Raw genomic sequence first — 15,806 nt, forward strand, 5'->3', positions numbered from 1 at the left:
AAAAATGATCCGGGAGATTTACTTTCGGCTCCTTAACCCCTGCAGGTGCTGCTGCTGCGGGAGCTCCGCCAGGAGCCTGGGAGGTGTGCATTTTAATGGACAAATCATTAAATTGTCGAGTCAGGACCTGCACCTGATCGACCACCTGTTGCAACGTATTTTGAGGGGTATGCTCCATATTCCCACAAAATTTCAACAGGAGTATTAGGCTGCTGAATATGTTATGCACACCAGTGCCTGCAGGAAAGTACTGGTGTTTGAACTGTTATGCAAAACAGATGGACTCACAGACAAACTGGGGAATATGACATAATGTACACAGAAGGTGATAGGGTAACAAAATACACACAAAGTGAACAGAGAAGCCCAGAGGCTAAGGAACTGGGTATCTCCCTTGTATTAGAACTGCTCAGATGGAAAAGCAAGATGTTGTGTTTTAATACGTAGAGAACCCGAAATGCTGTTGCTAAGGGCAACAGCAAAACCCTAAAGGGTTACCAACGGGTGTGGCAGTAAACTCCTTGGTCAGAGATGGAATGATAGACACAAGGAGAATCTCCACAATCCTAATTCTCACTTGCAGTGCACAGGTTTTAGCTTACTGCCACTAAACTGACCCCTGACACCTAGTACAGTGAGACAGGATTAGACAGGCAAGTCTTAGAATACAGCCGCAAACTTGCTAAGTTCACAGAGTAGTAACAGAACCCCAGCAAGCTAAACGACTGACTCCAGTCTTACTGCTAGGTCTGGATTGGCAGAGTGTAATACCAAATCCCCAGGCCTATTTGCAGTAAGCAACAAACAAATACAAAGCTACACAGTACTGGCTAACTTTCATGAACTGACTAACCAACAAAGATTCAGCAGCATCTGCTTACCCTGAAAAGAGGCCTTATAAAGCAGGTGCTGTCCACGCCCCACTCAGACCTCACAGACTGTGAGCACAAAAACCAGCACCGGATCCCCTGCCGTGCACAGAGCCTATAACCACTGCACAGCAAAAGACCCGAACCGGAGTATCAGCTGCGCTCAGGTTACTCCACTAGCACTTGTCTCCCGGTTGCCATGACGACGTGGCAGCACAGGGCAGGAGACCCTAACACCAACCTGATACTTGTACTGAGCAAATGAGAGAACTGGGGATTGGTTTCTTTACATGGAAAGTTTGCAATATGGTGATGTTACATTTTGTCGCCTATGTTCTCCCAGATGATGCCTATTTCATATGTGGGAGGAAAGCGTATAAGTGGCTTACTCCGAGCTCTGAGGGATTGTGTTATATTGGGAGAGTACTACCAGAGGTCATGACCATAACCCACGACAAAACGAAAGACGTTCACCGCGGTGCTCAGACTCCTTATACTCATACCCATTATGAACACATCATCAAGAGACACCTCATAGATAGGGCAGAGCAAGTAGCCTCTGATTTGATCCATGAATCCACCGGGATTCAAGTTCTTCTCGCATTAGATATCACCCGTACTGCCAGAGGAACTATAAATCATAGGTACATCCATGCGCTAGCAAACTTGATAGATAATATCACTGAGATGTTTGATGACACCTTCAGGTATACGGGAAGGGAGTTTACAAGCCTACAAGAAAGAATTGATCCAGCACAGGCAGGGTTAGGAGAGTGGGCTCAAAATGTCATTATGAGTGTGGGAAAGTTTCTCCTTTGTATCCTGGGAGTCATCATAATTATTGGTCTGATATTCAGGTGTGTTCGAATTCTAGCGCGGCGCAAACATGGCACAAATTTGATGAGTCTAAGGAGCGAGAGCGCTGTTACAGCAGCAGATTTAATTTATGACCCCTCTATAGAAACTGTGTTATGATAAGGATTGTAAAATGAATTTCATGGCCTGTTTCTTTCACCCGTTTTCTCTGTCTTCCCCTCTGCCCAGATACATCTAACCGGAAAAAAACTCCAACCCTACCCAAATGTTTATGTGAATGTAATTTTATATATATATATATATATATATATATATATATATATATGTCTTTTCTTCATCTCTGAAACCCTCAGGTAATGGCACACATAGTCGTCAGGTGTTATCCACATATAGCAGCACTCACATATGGTCCCCCTCCATGTATCATCAACTAAATGTGCTCCCCATTTGTTGGAATAAGAAGCCGAAAAGAGCTTAGTAGTGTTTGTTTGCCCATTTACAGACTTTTAATAGGGAATAAGAAGTATTTAATGTATACTTCATAATACCTCAAAGCTTATTTAGAACATATACGGCACAATGATACATGCCACTCAGACATTGGTTCATACATACATGCTTTTTACTATCCCACTAGGCTATACATTTCCCACCTACAACTCTCCCCGATCATCCAAGCTTTTGTATATATTGTATAGGTAATATTTTTTTCTGTTTATTGATTAGTTAGTGGCAGTTATTTATGACTGCCAAAGGGTGGCCTGTCGAAGTCGGAAAATATTACAGTACACACATCACGTACAAACACCACACAGATGGCCTCCATGCGCGGACTTATTCTGCCGTGCGTGCACATATCCACAAATTGTGTATGATCGCATACGCGGTCGTGCGTGTTAGCGCGTGGTATGAGTAATTACGGAAGCATTTGTACTCGCATGGAAAAGCCATAAAGACATATATTTAATCCATATAATGCATAAATCACCCACTGTCTACTCATCCTTCTAATAGCAAGAAGATGGTTCACACATAAATTATCCTCCCAGAAACTCTAATACAATGTACCAGACGGCCTTGTTTACGCAAAGCTTTGAAATCCTATGAAGAAGGCAAATACCTTTGGTTGCCCCTATTGTTCTAGAGTTGCCCAGTATCTGTCGAAGACAATAAATACTGGATTGTCATTGTCTTATCTGAAGACAGGACAAACAAAAAGACAATATCCAGGAACCTAGTTTGAAGAGAAACTCAATTAGCAATAGCTAACAAATTACAAACCAGACATTTAGATATCTGAGGTAATAACATTCATAGTCTAAACTCTTGTTGATGTGTGTATCAGTGGCGTAACTAGAAATTTTTCTCCCCCAAGCCAAAAAATCCTTCGGCCCGCCCCCCGCCCCCCCCCCCCCATACCCCCCGTAATTGGCACTAACAAAGGTAGAAAAATGTGCGCGCCGCAGGCGCGCGCCGACAAAAAGGGGGTGTGGTTTTGTCAAAATGGGCGTGGCTTTGCGTGGAGGGCGTGGCATTGCAGGAAAAGACTACCTTATACCCCAGTTTTGCAACCTGCACGCCCAGACGTTGGCCACCACGGGAAAGAAAAATAATCCTGATTCATGCCCCTTACATTATTTGTCATTTTTCCTCCTTATAGTAATGCCCAGTATACATTATTCCACATACTGCAATGGCCCTTAGACATTATTGCACACACAATAATGCACATGACACAATATGCATACACTGTAATGCCCCAGACACATTATGCCACACACCGTAATGCCTGTGACACATTATGACAGGAATCGCAATGCCCGTTATACATTATGCTACACACTGCAATGCCCCTGATACATTATAGCACATACAATGTCTGTGACACAGTATGACACACACCACAATGATCCTGAGACATTATACCACATACCACAATGCCCGTGATATAGTATACAACACACCGTAATGCCTGATACATTATGACACACACCGTAATGCCCATTACACATTAAGTTCTACAGTAAGGCTTCTAATTACTTTTAAATTACCTGCTCGTTGCCAGGGGTTTCATGCTCTTGGTTCCATGCACGGTGCCAGGGGTTTTCATGCTCAGGGTGTCATGCTCGTTGCCAGGGGTTTCATGCACTGGGTGTCATGCTCGTTGCTAGGGGGTAGTGCTCGTTGCTAGGGCCATGCTCCCAGTGCCACATATGCCCCCAGTGCCAGATATTCCTCCACAGTGCCAGGTATATGCCCCTAGTGCCAGATATTCCCCCACAGTGCCAGGTACATGCCCCCAGTGCCACATATACCCCCCCCCCCAGTGCCACATATGCCCCCTCAGTGCCTGCTCCCCCCAGTGCCAAATATTCCCCCACAGTGCCACATATGCCCCCTCAGTGCCTGCTCCCCCCAGTGCCGAATATTCCCCCACAGTGCCAGGTATATGCCCCCAGTGCCAGATATTCCCCCACAGTGCCAGGTATATGCCTCCAGTGCCAGATCTTCCCCCCACAGTGCCATGTATATGCCCCCAGTGCCAGATCTGCCCCCACAGTGCCAGGTATATGCCCCCAGTGCCAGATCTGCCCTCACAGTGCCAGGTATATGCCCCCAGTGCCAGATCTGCCCCCACAGTGCCAGGTATATGCCTCCAGTGCCAGATCTGCCCCCACAGTGCCATGTATATGCCCCCAGTGCCAGATCTTCCCCCCACAGTGCCAGGTATATGCCCCCAGTGCCAGATCTGCCCCCACAGTGCCAGGTATATGCCCCCAGTGCCAGATCTTCCCCCCACAGTGCCAGGTATATGCCCCCAGTGCCAGATCTGCCCCCACAGTGCCAGGTATATGCCCCCAGTGCCAGATCTGCCCCCACAGTGCCAGGTATATGCCAGATCTGCCTCCACAGTGCCAGGTATATGCCCCCAGTGCCAGATCTTCCCCGAACAGTGCCAGGTATATGCCCCCAGTGCCAGATCTGCCCCTCACAGTGCCAGGTATATGCCCCCAGTGCCAGATCTTCCCCCCCCCCAGTGCCAGGTATATGCCCCCAGTGCCAGATCTGCCCCCCCACAGTGCCAGGTATATGCCCCCAGTGCCAGATCTGCCCCCCACAGTGCCAGGTATATGCCCCCAGTGCCAGATCTTCCCCCCACAGTGCCAGGTATATGCCCCCAGTGCCAGATCTGCCCCCCACAGTGCCAGGTATATGCCCCCAGTGCCAGATCTGCCCCCCACAGTGTCAGGTATATGCCCCAAGTGCCAGATCTTCCCCCCACAGTGCCAGGTATATGCCCACAGTGCCAGGTATATGCCCACAGTGCCAGGTATATGCCCCAAGTGCCAGATCTTCCCCCCACAGTGCCAGGTATATGCCCCCAGTGCCAGGTATATGCCCACAGTGCCAGGTATATGCCCACAGTGCCTGCTCCCCCCCCCCCCCCCATGTGTTGGAGGGACACGGAGCGCATCGCGCGTCTCTCCTGCGTCCCTCCTGGCTCTCCCCCCCGGCTGGTCTAATAAAGGAAGTGCCGGTTCGTGAGCCAATCAGAGCTCACGAACGGCACTTCCTTAGACTGGCCGGGGGAGAGCCAGGGAGGGACACAGGAGAGACGCGCGATGTGCGTTCCGTGTCCCTCCAACACAGCAGGGAGGGAGAGGAGACCGCAGATTGACATGCGGACGCTCGTCCGCATGTCAATCTGTTCTAAGTCAGTTGCGCCCCCGCAGCCCCTCGCCCCCAAGCCACCGCGAGGACTGCGGGGGCAGTAGTTACGCCACTGGTGTGTATGTATATATGTGTATATATATATATATATATACACATATATATATATTTCCTAACAAATTGTAATAGCAGGAGTGTGTATGTGTATATATATATATATATATATATATATCTTGAGGATGGAAATAATCATATCATGTGTGGGATCATATTGTTCAGGGTCACGTAAACATTAATCTGGTGGGTATAAGAGTATTGTCACATATTGCAACAACAAGTTATTAAAAATACCAGATTTATGTATGATTAATGTGAGGGGTTTAACTGGTCATGTGGCGGGAACTCAGATGCAAACAACAGAAATCACATCTTAAGTCTTAGCCATCGCCCACCGCTTGAGCTGACCAATTATCCCCGGTGCACAGTATATGTCCCACCCCCGAACCAATGGAAGAAGAGCACACAGTGTCTATTATATTATGTTTTGATCAACTGTATAAAAAGCCAAGCTGCCTAGCCGGTCGGTAATCTCTCTCTCTGAAGGGTCATCATGCCTGATTGATCTGAGCACCGGGACCGCGTGGCGCTAGCGAAACCAAACGTATGTACCATTGACTGTAGCCATTTTCTTATTGTATTGTATTGTATTGTTATTATTGTAACCCCCTGCTAGTAAAGAACCGTTGGTGGGTCGGACCCCAACATAGTCTTTGAAATACAAATTGGTGTTGTGTCTCTCTTTCCCTGCTAGTGTTATATAAGTGTAATCTAGTCACATGTGTAGCTGCAAAGTGCTCACGGCGTGTCTTTGTGTGTGTATGCACCGCGTGTACTTTGTACGACCGTCGCGGTGTTTGTACGCAAAGTGCGTACACGGTACGGGGCTTTGTACGCTAACTGTGTAAAAAGTACATAGGCTAAGGATTGATTACAGCGGCCGCAGCGGCTCCATTTTAAAGAGTATTGAATGTATTTTTAAAGTGTTGCTTTTAGTCCTGTAAGTAAATCAGCATTTACACAGCCCACCAAGAACCTAGCAATCTGGTGGACAACTATACAATAGACCACAGTTTCTCAAACTCGGTCCTCAGGACCCCACACGGTCCATGTTTTGCAGGTCCCCTGTAGATTTTTAAAATGTGACAGTTGGTGATACACAGTGCAGCTGTTGGGTGACATGGAAAACGTGAACCGTGTGGGGTCCTGGGGACCCAGTTTGAGAACCACTGCAATATCCTATCCTTGTGTATCAATGCCTATTTCCCCATAGATTGTAAGCTTGCAAGCAGGGCCCTCCTACCTCCATTACTGTTTGTTATTACCCAGTTTTGTCATATAATTGTGTCCAGTTGTGAAGCACAATGGAATTTGCTGCGCTATATAAGAAACTGTTAATAAATAAATAAAATGTCCTCAACAAAATGGCCACCACCATGGAGGAGACAAAACTTCTGACAATATGGCCTAACAAACATATAGGAACACAAGAAAGTATCACTTTTAACAGTAGTCAGAGAAAAGCGACATTATGTCTGCAGGATCGCGGGCCTGATGGTAGCCCTGCTTGTCACGCCCCATCACGTGACTTCCACCTTAATTTCGGGCCGGTCCCAATGCCTCCAGATTCAACCTAATCTCCTGCTCAACAATTTGCATGGCTGTCTTAACATTATTGTAGGCCCTGGGTAAAGCAAAGCACTGGGGCCCCTACAGACCCATATACGGGACTCTCTCCATCTGCTATCCACCAATCAGCACGCTGACAGCCATTCACTGTCTACCTGCAGGCAGGGAGGCATGTAGAGAATGTTGCCTCACACTCTGATTGTGTGACCACCACCCAGTGACGTAGCAACAGATCCCGCAGTGGCTTGGAGGCACTGGGAGTACTGTGGGGACAACTGTCATGGGCCACCATGCCGCTGTCAGTGCAGCAGAAAGGAGCCGCCGGCCTGAGGAACAGCACCGTGGGAGAGATGTCCCTCCCAAAATGACCACTGCCTCAGAGAAGACAATTATGAAGAATGCTAGAGGAGGTGATAGCCATTTTGGTTAAGACAATTTCAATACTAAAAAGGGGGTAGGTGCAAACAGCAAACCCCCCGCTCCACCACCCCACCACCAGTATTGCAGACTCACGGTGGTGGCCGGGGGAGGGGGATCCCCTGTCAACGAGCAGGGACCATGGGAGTGTGTGTGGGGGGGGGAAGGGGGAGCGGGGTTTGCCAGAAACTATTTTGGCAGGGGGGCGCAAAATTTGTAGTTACACCACTGCCAACCCCCGCCCTGGATCTGTGGGCCCCTGGGCAACTGCCCAGAGTGCCTATATGTTAAGCTGGTCTTGGGGTTGAGCGGGTATCAATGTTGACATGGGCCCAGCCATGACCACAGTATGTAAAATTAAATGTCTTATTTTCACTCACCCACAACAAAAGACTTTTACATGTTATAATAACCAGTAACATTTCCCACTGATTAGGAACAAGTAACAATCCAATAGTAACAGTACTGAGTTCTAAAATGTGTTTGCAGATACTCTTTTTCCACCAGAGGGCACCCTACTAGTATCTCTACAACAGGGGTTTATTAGCTTGTAGCAGATATCAAAGTTTGTGTTAATCATCTAAATAAAGCCATTGCTGTGTGTTTTGTTTGCTTTTATTACTAATTATTTTAATGTGTTGGATGTGGAGATGGCCATCAGCCATTGATCTCCAGCAACCATCAATGGTAAATAGTTTTCTCTAACGTCCTAGTGGATGCTGGGGACTCCGTAAGGACCATGGGGAATAGACGGGCTCCGCAGGAGACAGGGCACTTTAAGAAAGAATTTGGATACTGGTGTGCTCTGGCTCCTCCCTCTGTCCCTACTCCAGACCTCAGTTTGAATCTGTGCCCGGACGAGCTGGGTGCAACTTAATGAGCTCTCCTGAGCTTGCTAAAAAGAAAGTATTTTGTTAGGTTTTTTTATTTTCAGAGAGATCTGCTGGCAACAGACTCTCTGCTACGTGACACTGAGGGGAGAGAAGCAGCCCTACTCACTGAAGATAGGTCCTGCTTCTTAGGCTACTGGACACCATTAGCTCCAGAGGGATCGTACACGGGATCGCACCCTTTGTCGTCCGATCCCGGAGCAGCGCCGCCGTCCCCCTTGCAGAGCCGGAAGACAGAAGCCGGTGACAGAAGCAAGAAGACTTCGAAATCGGCGGCAGAAGACTCCAGTCTTCATATGAGGTAGCGCACAGCACTGCAGCTGCGCGCCATTGCTCCCACACTAAACCCACATACTCCGGTCACTGTAGGGTGCAGGGCGCAGGGGGGGGGGGGGGGGCGCCCTGGGCAGCAATTAGGAACCTCTTGGCAAAAAGTGAGCATATATACAGTTGGGCACTGTATATATGCATGAGCCCCCGCCATTATTTTACACAGAAACGCGGGACAGAAGCCCGCCGCTGAGGGGGCGGGGCTTCTTCCTCAGCACTCACCAGCGCCATGTTTCTCTGACGTCCTAGTGGATGCTGGGAACTCCGTAAGGACCATGGGGAATAGACGGGCTCCGCAGGAGACTGGGCACTCTAAAGAAAAGATTAGGTACTATCTGGTGTGCACTGGCTCCTCCCTCTATGCCCCTCCTCCAGACCTCAGTTAGAATCTGTGCCCGGCCAGAGCTGGGTGCTCCTAGTGGGCTCTCCTGAGCTTGCTAGTAAAGAAAGTATTTGTTAGGTTTTTTATTTTCAGTGAGCTTCTGCTGGCAACAGACTCACTGCTACGTGGGACTAAGGGGAGAGAAGCAAACCTACCTGCTTGCAGCTAGCTTGTGCTTCTTAGGCTACTGGACACCATTAGCTCCAGAGGGTTCAAACACAGGCACCTGTCCTCGATCGTCTGTTCCCGGAGCTGCGCCACCGTCCCCCTCGCAGAGCCAGAAGAACAGAAGCTTGAAGACGACGAAATCAGCGGCTGAAGACTCCTGTCCTCATTAAGGTAGCGCACAGCACCGCAGCTGTGCGCCATTGCTCCCAGCACACTTACACACTCCGGTCACTGTAGGGTGCAGGGCGCTGGGGGGGGGGGCTGGGCTGCAATTGTGGTACCTTTTGGCATAAATATACATATATACAGTCTGGCACTGTATATATGTAAGAAACCCCGCCATTTTTTTACACAGAAAGCGGGACAGAAGCCCGCCACTGAGGGGGCGGGGCCTTCTTCCTCAGCACACCAGCGCCATTTTCTCTTCATAGCTCCGCTGGAAGCAGCTCCCCAGGCTCTCCCCTGCAGTATCCAGGTACAAGACGGGTTAAAAAGAGAGGGGGGGGGGGGGGGGGGCACATAAATTTAGGCGCAAATAAGACTTATAAAGCAGCTATTGGGTAAATCACTTATTGTCAGTGAAAATCCCTGTGTTATATAGCGCTGTGGTGTGTGCTGGCATACTCTCTCTCTGTCTCCCCAAAGGACTTTGTGGGGTCCTGTCCTCAGTCTGAGCATTCCCGGTGTGTGTGCGGTGTGTCGGTACGGCTGTGTCGACATGTTTGATGAGGAAGGTTACGTGGAGGCGGAGCAAGGGCAGATAAGTGTGGTGTCGCCCCCGTCGGGGCCGACACCTGATTGGATGGATATGTGGAAGGTCTTAAATGACAATGTAAACTCCTTACATAAAAGGTTTGATGACGCTGCAGCCTTGGGACAGCCGGGGTCTCAGCCCACGCCTGCCCAGGCGACTCAGAAACCGTCAGGGGCTCATAAACGCCCTCTATCTCAGATGGTTGACACAGATGTCGACACGGAGTCCGACTCCAGTGTCGACGATGATGAGGCACATTTACAGTCTAAAATGACCAAGGCCATCCGATACATGATTGTTGCAATGAAAGATGTATTACACATTTCTGAGATTAACCCTGTTAATACCAAGAGGGTTTATATGTTTGGGGAGAAAAAGCAGCCAGTGACTTTTCCCCCATCTGATGAATTAAATGAATTGTGTGAAGAAGCGTGGAGTTCCCCTGATAAGAAATTAGTGATTTCTAAGAGGTTACTGATGGCGTACCCTTTCCCGCCAACGGACAGGTTACGTTGGGAAACATCCCCTAGGGTGGACAAGGCGCTGACACGCTTATCTAAAAAAGTGGCCCTGCCGTCTCAGGATACGGCCGCCCTAAAGGAGCCTGCGGATAGAAAGCAGGAAGCTATCCTGAAGTCAGTGTATACACACTCTGGTACTCTACTGAGACCTGCTATTGCTTCAGCCTGGATGTGTAGTGCTGTAGCAGCGTGGACAGATACTCTGTTAGACGACATAGATTTCCTCGACAGAGATACTGTTTTGCTAACCCTGGGCCATATAAAAGACGTCGTCTTATATATGCGAGATGCTCAGAGGGACATTTGCCTGCTGGGATCTAGAGTTAATGCTATGTCCATTTCTGCCAGGAGGGTCTTATGGACTCGGCGATGGACAGGAGATGCTGATTCTAAAAAACACATGGAGGTTTTGCCTTATAAGGGTGAGGAATTGTTTGGGGACGGTCTGTCGGACCTCGTGTCTACAGCGACAGCTGGGAAGTCGACTTTCTTGCCTCAGGTTTCCTCACAGCCTAAGAAAGTACCGTATTATCAAATGCAGTCCTTTCGTTCCCAGAAAGGCAAGAGAGTCAGGGGCGCATCCTTTCTTGCCAGAGGCAGGGGTAGAGGTAAGAAGCTGCACCATGCAGCCAGTTCCCAGGAACAAAAGTCCTCCCCAGCTTCCACTAAGTCCACCGCATGACGTTGGGGCTCCACAGGCGGAGCCAGGTGCGGTGGGGGCGCGTCTCCGAAACTTCAGCAGCCAGTGGGTTCGCTCACAGGTGGATCTCTGGGCTATACAAATTGTATCTCAGGGATACAAGCTGGAATTCGAAGCGACTCCCCCCCGCCGTTACCTCAAATCAGCCTTGCCAGCTTCCCCCATGGAAAGGGAGGTAGTGCTGGCGGCAATTCACAAGCTGTACCTCCAGCAAGTGATTGTCAGGGTCCCCCTCCTTCAACAGGGAAGGGGTTACTATTCCACAATGTTTGTGGTACCGAAACCGGACGGTTCGGTGAGACCCATTCAGAATTTAAAATCCTTGAACACTTATATAAAGAAATTCAAGTTCAAAATGGAATCGCTCAGGGCGGTTATTGCAAGCCTGGAAGAGGGGGATTTTATGGTGTCGCTGGACATCAAAGATGCTTACTTGCATGTCCCCATTTACCCACCTCACCAGGAGTACCTCAGATTTGTGGTACAGGACTGTCATTACCAATTCCAGACGTTGCCGTTTGGCCTGTCCACGGCACCGAGAATATTTACCAAGGTAATGGCCGAAATGATGATACTCCTTCGGCAGAAGGGAGTTATAATTATCCCGTACTTGGACGATCTCCTCATAAAGGCGAGGTCCAGGGAGCAGTTGTTGATCAGCGTAGCACTCTCTCAGGAAGTATTGCAACAGCACGGCTGGATTCTGAATGTTCCAAAGTCGCAGCTAATTCCTACGACGCGTCTGCTTTTCCTGGGCATGATTCTGGACACAGAACAGAAGAAGGTGTTTCTCCCGGTGGAGAAGGCCCAGGAATTAGCATCTCTGGTCAGGGACCTCCTGAAACCAAAACAGGTATCGGTGCATCACTGCACGCGAGTCCTGGGAAAGATGGTGGCTTCATACGAAGCCATTCCCTTCGGCAGGTTCCATGCGAGGATCTTTCAGTGGGATCTGTTGGACAAGTGGTCCGGATCGCATCTTCAGATGCATCGGCTGATCACCCTGTCCCCGAGGGTCAGGGTGGCTCTTCTGTGGTGGCTGCAGAGTGCTCACCTTCTCGAGGGCCGCAGGTTCGGCATACAGGACTGGGTCCTGGTGACCACGGATGCAAGCCTCCGAGGATGGGGGGCAGTCACTCAGGGAAGAAACTTCCAAGGGCTGTGGTCAAGTCTGGAGACTTCTCTACACATAAATACAAAGTTACAGCCTAAATGGCAGAAAAGTATTCAATATATGATTATTGTAATAAAAGATGATTTGCATATCAAGTGGTCATGTTGTTGGCCTTAGCTTCGGCTAGGCGTGTGTCGGAATTGGCGGCTTTGTCATGTAAAAGCCCATATCTGATCTTCCATATGGACAGGGCAGAATTGAGGACTCGTCCACAATTTCTCCCAAAGGTGGTATCATCGTTTCATTTGAACCAACCTATTGTGGTGCCTGCGGCTACTCGGGACTTGGAGGACTCCAAGTTACTGGACGTAATCAGGGCTTTGAAAATATATGTTTCCAGAACGGCTGGAGTCAGGAAGACTGACTCGCTGTTTATCCTGCATGCACCCAACAAGCTGGGTGCTCCTGCTTCAAAGCAAACTATTGCGCGCTGGATCTGTAGCACGATTCAGCTAGCTCATTCTGCGGCTGCATTGCTGCATCCAAAATCAGTAAAAGCCCATTCCACAAGGAAGGTGGGCTCTTCTTGGGCGGCTGCCCGAGGGGTCTCGGCTTTACAGCTTTGCCGAGCGGCTACTTGGTCGGGTTCAAACACATTTGCAAAGTTCTACAAGTTTGATACCCTGGCTGAGGAGGACCTTGTGTTTGCTCATTCGGTGCTGCAGAATCATCCGCACTCTCCCGCCCGTTTGGGAGCTTTGGTATAATCCCCATGGTTCTTACGGAGTTCCCAGCATCCACTAGGACGTCAGAAAAAATAAGAATTTACTCACCGGTAATTCTATTTCTCATAGTCCGTAGTGGATGCTGGGCGCCCATCCCAAGTGCGGACTTTCTGCAATACGTGTATATAGTTATTGCTTAAATAAGGGTTATTGTTATGAGCCATCCGTTGAGTGAGGCTCAGTTGTTGTTCATACTGTTAACTGGGTAAGGTTATCACGAGTTGTACGGTGTGATTGGTGTGGCTGGTATGAGTCTTACCCTGGATTCAAAATATCCTTTCCTTGTAATGTCGGCTCTTCCGGGCACAGTTTCCCTAACTGAGGTCTGGAGGAGGGGCATAGAGGGAGGAGCCAGTGCACACCAGATAGTACCTAATCGTTTCTTTAGAGTGCCCAGTCTCCTGCGGAGCCCGTCTATTCCCCATGGTCCTTACGGAGTTCCCAGCATCCACTAGGACGTCAGAGAAAGAGCGGGAATCTCCAGACAAGAGACTGCAGTTTCCCACAAAGAATTCTCAGGCAGTATCCTTTCCCCACTAGGGCCAGGATACGATGGGAATCTTCCCCTAGGGTGTCACGTTTGCCCAAAAGGTAGCCCTGACGTAACAGCTATTCTCAGGGATCCTGCAGATAGCGTGCACATTCTGGGCGCTGTGGCAGCGTGGACAGGTACCTTATCAGCAGGGATTGAGACCCTAGTATGTAGATATATATATATATATATGTATATATAGAGATATATATATATATATATATATATATATATATAAAAGATGCTGTCTTAAGAGATATATATATATATATATATATATATATAAAACATTCCCAAAGAGACATGAGTATACTGCGTCCTAGAGTCAAAGCTATGTCGATTTCTGCTTGACGTGTCCTGTAGAATATGCAATGGACAGGTGATGCCGACTTAAGAGGCATATGTAAGGCTGAGGATTGTGTGGAGAAGGGTTCTCGGACCTGGTCTCCACAGCTATAGCTTGTAATTCTGATATTTTGCCTTATATTCCTGCACAGCCTAGGAAAGCACAACATTATCAAATGCAGCCTTTCGAACAAAGAAACAAGAAAGTCCGAGGTGCGTCCTTTCTTGCCAGAGGCGGGGGCAGAGGAAAGAAGCTGCACAACACAGCTAGGTCCCAGGAACAGAAGTCCTCCCCAGCCTCTACAAAAATCCACCGCATGTCGCTGGGGCTCCACAGGCGGAGCTAGGCCCGGTGGGGGCACGCCTGCGTAAGTTCAGCCACAAGTGGGTTCACTTCCTGTTAGATCCCTGGGCAATAGATATTGTGTCTCAGGGATGCAAGCTGGACTTTGAGAAGATGCCCCCTCACCGACGGCCCTGCCGGCTTCCCCCCACGAGAGGGAAACAGTGTTAACTGCAATTCACAAATTGTATCTTCAGCAGGTGGTGGTCAAGGTTACCCTCCTTCAACAAGGAAAGGGTTATTATTAGACCATGTTTGTGGTACCGAAACCGGACGGTTCGGTCAGACCCATATTGAATTTAAAATCCCTGAACATATACCTGAAAAGGTTCAAGTTCAAGTTCAAGATGGAATCACTCAGAGCGGTCATCGTAAGCCTGGAAGGGGGGGATTTTATGGTGTCTCTGGACATAAAGGATGCATACCTTCACGTCCCCATTTATCCACCTCATCAGGCGTACCTCAGATTTGTGGTACAGGATTGTCATTACCCATTCCAGACGTTGCCGTTTGGTCTCTCCACGGCACCAAGAATATTTACCAAGGTAATGGCGGAAATGATGGTGCTCCTGCGAAAGCAGGGGGTCACAATTATCCCATACTTGGACGATCTCCTCATGAAGGCGAGGTCCAGAGAGCAGTTGCTGATCAGCGTAGCACACTCTCGGGAAGTGTTACAACAGCACGGCTGGATTCTAAATATTCCAAAGTCGCAGCTGATTCCTACGACGCGTCTGCCCTTCCTGGGCATGATTCTGGACACAGACCAGAAGAAGGTTTTTCTCCCGACGGAGAAGGCGCAGGAACTCAGGACACTGGTCAGAGACCGCTTAAAACCAAAACAGGTGTCGGTGCGTCACGGCACGCGAGTCCTGGGGAAGATGGTGGCATCGTACGAGGCCATTCCCTGCGGCAGGTTCCATGCGAGGACCTTTCAATGGGATCTGTTGGACAAGTGGTCCGGATCACATCTACAGATGCATCGGCTGATCACCCTATCCCCCAGGGCCAGGGTGTCTCTTCTGTGGTGGCTGCAGAGTGCTCACCTTCTCGAGGGCCGCAGGTTCGGCATTAAGGACTGGGTCCTGGTGACCACGGATGCAAGCCTCCGAGGGTGGGGGGCAGTCACACAGGGAAGAAATTTCCAGGGTCTGTGGTCAAGTCAGGAGACTTGCCTTCACATCAATATCCTGGAACTAAGGGCCATATACAACGCCCTAAGTCAAGCAGAGACCCTGCCTCGCGACCAATCGGTGCTGATTCAGTCAGACAACATCACTGCAGTGGCTCATGTAAACCACCAAGGCGGCACAAGGAGCAGGGTGGCGATGGCGGAAGCCACCAGAATTCTTCGCTGGGCGGAGAATCACGTAAGAGCACTGTCAGCAGTGTTCATTCCGGGAGTGGACAACTGGGAAGCAGACTTCCTCAGCAGGCACGACCTCCACCCCGGGAGAGTGGGGACTTCATCAAGAAGTCTTC

The sequence above is a fragment of the Pseudophryne corroboree genome, chromosome 9 (assembly GCF_028390025.1).
Source record: "Pseudophryne corroboree isolate aPseCor3 chromosome 9, aPseCor3.hap2, whole genome shotgun sequence".
In the NCBI taxonomy this organism is placed as follows: domain Eukaryota; kingdom Metazoa; phylum Chordata; class Amphibia; order Anura; family Myobatrachidae; genus Pseudophryne; species Pseudophryne corroboree.